Source organism: Triturus cristatus, chromosome 7 (genome assembly GCF_964204655.1).
Source record: "Triturus cristatus chromosome 7, aTriCri1.1, whole genome shotgun sequence".
NCBI classification, from domain to species: domain Eukaryota; kingdom Metazoa; phylum Chordata; class Amphibia; order Caudata; family Salamandridae; genus Triturus; species Triturus cristatus.
In genome coordinates, this window is record NC_140590.1 from 857,815,786 (window position 1) to 857,822,209 (window position 6,424).

At 45.1% G+C, this 6,424-nt stretch overlaps 1 pseudogene across 1 annotated transcript; it reads right to left on the reverse strand.

The window, feature by feature from the left end:
- Positions 1–725: 725 nt before the first annotated feature.
- On the reverse strand, positions 726–3,242 carry LOC146810723 (protocadherin gamma-A12 pseudogene; annotated as a pseudogene). Its single transcript, XR_014966098.1, has one exon. The product of XR_014966098.1 is annotated as a protocadherin gamma-A12 pseudogene (transcript).
- Between the last annotated feature and the right edge of the window lie 3,182 nt (positions 3,243–6,424).

A 6,424-nucleotide genomic window follows, 5' to 3' on the forward strand; every position in this document is an offset into this window, starting at 1 on the left:
TAAAAAGTACAGTTTGACTTTCGGGAACTTTAATGCTGACAATATCCCTCAAACAACCTTTTATAAGCCCATTCAATCATCCTGAATGCACCAAAACTATAGGATTTTTATGAATGTAAAACGGAGATGCGACTTTAATTGAAAGGAGGTGAACACATCGAGGGGTTCTGTAGAACCGCAGAGGTCAGTGGCGGAGAGAGCGGGGTGTGGTTATGCGATAGGGTGGTATTGCATTGTGTGGTTCCTTCTACAAACAGCTTCCAAGTAAGGGAACATTAAAACATACCACAAAGGCGAATTACCGCATGTGCGCGCACACAAATACATTACGTTTGCGAAATAGGTTTTAATAAGTTGCCAAGAGAATATGGCACATGGAGTAGCACGAGTGGGAAGTGAGAACCGTTGAGGATATCTCGAACAATGACCACTTGGTTAACCGTCAAATATTCGAACTTCTGCATCCGAATTTCAATTTCCATTTCTGCTTTCCCTGAGCTAAGGGTATTATTTCAAAATGAGAGACAAAATAATTAAGGTCGATTATACATATTTAAAAAAATATGAATACCGCATTGGGCTAATCTATATTTTTTCTGCCAATTGAGCATATTTTAATTATGGAACAGTATGACAACATGCAATTTTATATTTGATTTTCCAATTGGTAGCCAACACTTTAGGCCTGGCTGTGTCCACACAAAACAAATACAATGAAAACAAAGTCAACTTACTTGAATAAACGGCTGTTTCTCTTTGTCCATACATAAAAAATCGTCAGTAAAGAGTGGTGGATCTGTTTTTTCAAAATTCTGGTTTGATGAAAGATTTGGGTCGTTTGAATTTGGAAAGTTAAACTGTTTTTTCGGAGCATCTGCTGTTGAAAATGCATCATGAGAGTAAGTATGTAGAAAAGCTCTGACTCCATCAATGCCCACAAACTGGGAGGCTGAAAGTGAATTGAAGTTGATCTCGGATGACTCACTGAGCCGAGTTTCCCTCCAGTGATGAATCCTGATGGCCAAAAGAAGAAGAATCAGGAAAAGGAACATGAAGGAAACAACAGCAACAGAGATCAACAGATACAGTGTCAGGTTTGACTCCATGTCTGTGGGAGCTGAAGGGTTACTTATATCATGAAGCATTTCTGGAAAACTGTCTGCCAACACTATGGTGATTGTAACTGAAGAAGAGAGAGGAGTCTGTCCATTGTCCTTCACTAAAACCACCACAAACTGCTTTATGGAGTCCTTTTCCATAATGGGACGGACAGTCCTGATTTCTCCAGTGTGAAGACCTACAGTAAACAGTCCCTGGTCCGTGGATTTCAACAGCTGGTAGGAGAGCCAAGAATTCTGCCCAGAGTCAGAATCAACAGCGATCACTTTAGTGATGAGATACCCTGGTTCAGAGGAGCGAGGTGCCATCTCCACACCAGAGGACCCATCTGTGGGGGATGATGGGTATAATATTTCAGGAGTGTTGTCATTCTGGTCCAGTATGAAGAATGTCAAAGTGGCATTACTCATAAGGGAAGGGGAACCGCCATCTTGTGCTTTCACCTGGATTTGAAATTGTCGGAACACTTCGAAGTCAAAAGGCTGAAGAGCATAAATGACCCCAGATTCAGAATTAATGGATATATAAGAAGATAATGAAATGTCTCCAATTCTTCCATCAATGATAGAATAACTGATCTTGGCGTTCTTGTCGCAGTCCAAATCTACTGCCTTGGCTGCAAAAATTGAAGTGCCTTGAGGTATATTTTCCATTATGTAGACGCTGTATGACATTTGATGAAATTCTGGCGGATTGTCGTTTTCATCTGTTATCTGAAGGTTTATGCTTTTTGTTGTAGACAATGGGGGAGTTCCACTGTCTGTGGCTGTAATTGTTATGTTATACTGTGGAATCTGTTCCCTGTCTAAAACACTATCAGTTACCAAACTATAATAATTTCCAATTGATTTAAGCAATTGAAAGGGGAGATGGGGCGGCAGAAAACAGGTGACTTTTCCATGCTCTCCTAAATCTCTATCGTGTACCTGCAGCAGAGCGATGACTGTACCCAATGGGCTGTTCTCAGGAACCTGTTGGAGCACAGATGACATTAAGATCTCTGGGCTATTATCATTCACGTTAACGACCTCTAGCAAAACTTTGCAGCGTGATGATAAAATTCCATCACTTCCTCGAACTTCAAACTCATACAATTCGTTCCTTTCAAAATCTAGATTTTCAATTAAAGAAATTTCCCCAGTTTTAAAATCCAGTCTGAGATTCTGTACAATATTTTCCTTTATTTTGCTGAAGGAATATGTTACTTCTGAGTTTGCTCCTTTGTCAATATCAACAGCCTTGACGCTGCCCACAACAGTCCCCTTGGGTGTGTTTTCGGGCACACTGATCTTATAAACAGTTTGACTGAAAACTGGAGCGTTGTCATTCACATCCTGCACATTGATCTGTATCCACATGGTGCCTGATCTGACCGGGTCCCCTCCGTCCGTGGCTGTGAGGCTCAAGCTGTGAACTTCCTGTTCCTCCCGGTCCAGTGGTTTCTCTAGGACCAGCTCTGCATACTTTGTGCCATCTGTACTGCTTTTTATGTCCAGTGTGAAGTGTTTATTTTCACTGAGTTGATAGTTCTGCAGAGAGTACACGCCCACATCTGCATCATGGGCCTCGGGCAGCACAAATCGGTTGCCGGGGTTAGTGTTTTCAAGGACTTGTAATATTATTTGATCATCGGGAAAAGTGGGGGAATTGTCATCAATATCTTGAATCTCCACTTCGACAGCATACACTTTCATAATGTTTTTTGAAACAATCTCTACATTTAAAAGACACTGAACGGTGTTCCCGCAGATAGTTTCTCTGTCTATTCTTTCACTGACGTATAACTGCCCTTTGATTAGACTGAGAACAAAATGCTGCGTCCTACCTCTGTAATTGACACGGGCTCCTCCTTCTGACAGCTCGTTTGCATCTAATCCAAGATCCAGAGCCACATTCCCAACAAAAACGCCTTTCCTCATCTCCTCGGGAATGGAATAACGCAGCTGCCCGGAAGCGGCTCCGCAGACTGTCAGCAGAGCAACAAGAAGCAGCAGAGGAGCCCCGGAGAAACAGCGCCTCGATGTCTGAGCCCCGGAGTAACAGCGCCTCGGCGTTTGAGCCCCGGAGTAACAGCGCCTCGGTGTCTGAGCCCGGGGGTAACATGGTCGCGCTGTCTTAGCCATTCCTGTCACAGAGACCTAGGGATTCCAGTAGATCTGTAAGCCTTCTGAGCTGGTCTGAAAGGAACACCCAGCTGTGCACTCCGCCGAAAAACAAGGCAGGGCACTGAGATTTCCAGAGAGATTCCCGACTATTTAGAGTCTGTGAACTACCGACTCTGTTGCATTTGTACCACGTGATTGAGTGGATCTTGGAGGATCTCTTTCCTTCTTTGGTTAACAGCGGCGCTCAGTGTCCTAGTTGGTAACTGCAGGACCAGACGAATCGCTGCTAAAATAGACAAACGGGAGAGCCGCTATTACTTTCACTTTCTTCGGTTTCATTTTCCATGCCCAATACATGGAAAAGTGAGACTATTGTCCATCTACCAGTGACTGACACGGGGTCGAGTTGCGGGGAGAGTGCGGACTTCGATGAGTTCATGTCAGTGTAAAGTAAATGCTCATCAGGTAACTTTAAGATACATTTTTGTCCCTTAAACAAGATGTATTTAATCACACTGGTGCAGGACTCGCATTGTTTTTTGATGTTTCCAGCAAACATTTTAATATATTGACAACACATATCCCAATGGGCACTAGAGATGAAAACGCCTGTCCTTCAACAAACAAACACAGATTCTAAAAGTAGATGCCTCTATTTTCGCGCTCCTACAATGGTGCGGGCGCCTCCATGCAGCGGTGTGGGGGTCGCATTTCTCTACTGAGAGCAGAGTACATACTTGCGGTGACTCTAAATACAAATTTACAACTCCTTCCAGACTCAAACCATTAGTGTTGCCCAAAAGCGCTCAGAGAGTCTGGAAATGCGGTGCTTTCCGCGAGAGGCGTAACTTGATGGTGCAGAGTCTGTGGAAAGCAAATTATATAAATGTCTGGTGTTTTTTAATTGCCCGGGCCAGGAAACACCTGCAGTCTGTGGAAGAATAGAATTGAAAACTAACCTGGGTCACCCAGGAGTCACTAAGCTTTCAGCTGCGTCTGTTATTCTCTCTGTACCTTTCGCCTATGATTCAAATCCGCCTGGGCGGCGGCCAATGCTTAATTTTTAATACAATAAGTGCCGGTGCCCAAAGCACTGCTCAAAAACGCGCGGCCGTGCTTTTAAACGCCCCCACGCCAAATACCACGCGGGCCTTTCATCTGCAATCAGACACTCCTTCGCCTTTATCTCACTCGCAGAGGTCCCTTCTTTCTCCGTTTTGTACAGTTTTTCCGTTTTCTCCCTCCTACTTTCCCCTTCTTGCTCGCGGTCATATTCTGTAAAAAAAAAATAATAATAAAAAAAAATGGTGGGCTCCTCCTGCAACCACCGGCCCAAATTAAGCACAGGCTAATCTATTTTGTGGAAAGGAAGCACGGATCCGTTTAACATCGTCACGTCCCCTTCACCAGAAAAACTCAGAGGAATGTATCTGAGCTCCGGGCACAAGTTAACGTGCTCGTGTCTCTATGGAGCCAATGCGTGCGACAGGAGCTTTGGCATAGGAGGGGCCGCTCTTTAGTGAAGGCTGCGGCTGCCCTCTACCTATTGCTGGGAACAAAGGGACAGCGCGAGATCGCCTCACCCCAGCTTGACCTGTGAAGCGAGGTGGGAGGACGAGGAAGCAGAGACGCCCGCCCGTTCCTCTCCGCAGCAGCCCTAAATGGCACCTCTAGTGCTTCCAGTGCAGGGAGAGTATCCAGGCCTGCAGGGGGTGCAGGAACAGATTAAACATGTTCCACCTGTGAGCGGAGCAGGACATACGTGCTCAGTCACTTCATGCCATGAACAGCCAATGGCCGCACTGGCAAGGTTCCAGGTTTAGCAGCGACAGCTGAGGCGCCCTCATTCGGTGTATGCGAACATGATTTAAAGTAACGGCCAGTACAGTTTGGATGTGGCGGGAGCAGAGAACATCCCTGTCACAACATTGATAAAGTGGAGTGAGATGAAAGGGCGGCCCACGAGAAGGATCCATCAGAGACAGGCAGGATGAATTAGATTCACAACGGATTCCACAGTTATTCCAGCAAGAGGGGGGTTGACCCTCCCTGCCCCTCCCGGGGGGCTGCAAATTCTGAGCTTCGTGCGAGTGTAGACGGCGCACCTACACCAGAGATCACAGCACCGTTAATACATGGTATATGATGGGGAGTTGAAAGTGCGGCGTGGCTGCCACTCTAACAAATGCACCAATGATCAGTGGAGTAAAAACCACTCAAGTGTGGTAGTGGCTACAGTGTAACACATGAAAGTGATGTGCAGAGCACACCAGTGCCTTGCAGGGGACGCTGGCCGGGTCAATGCACATGTAGGACAGAAAGTTGCTGAATTAAAACATGCTGGTGTTTCGACCTTCTTCCGGTGAAACTGACACAAGAGTGAAGAGCCGCAGCAGTGGCAAAGGCTGAAGTTGAAAATGTCAGCAGCACTGACTAGCACGGGACATTCTAGGGTTGGCGGGAGAAAACCCCACTGCACAGGAAATAAAGCTGTCTAGAGACTTCTAAGAACCCACTGTAGATGGGGGAGGACTGTGCAGGATGTAAAGCTTAGAAGCATGTTCTACATACCAGTCGTACAGAATGTTTACCTGACTCATGCGAGTGACCCTACAACCCCCATTGCCTGCAAACAAGAACCATCTTCTAACTACAACACTAGTCTGATCCATTTCCAGTCTAAGAAGAAGAATAGGGTCTACACCGCGTTTCTTTTATGTTCAGTTAACAGGGAAGGCGCTGAACTAACTGCGTTTAACTGCTTCATACAATGATTGAGCAATCCTTGATCATAATAATATTTAGATTATATGTTGAAGAGAGCAACATACAGTTCTTTAGAAGCACCTGCAAACTGCTAAGCTGTGTAGAATGAAGCTCCTCACATGGCCACAATGACAAACAAAGCAAAAACACGTTGAAAAACAGACATAGTTCTCCAAGGCCAATATGTTTCTGTAAAACTAAATACACGTGAATCCTACTCATAATATACACTGACAAACGCAACTTTTACTTATTTTTTTCTTTGAAAGGTCCCAAGAGTGCAAGTAAAATAACCCAGAAAGTCTGTGCAAAAACTATCATGGTATCCCAAAGAAAGTGCTGTAATTGTGGCAGGGTGAAGTATACTTTAAGGGAACGACCATCACGAACAGCACAAGAACCAGTAAGCTGCACATTACAGAGGAGATAGAAGC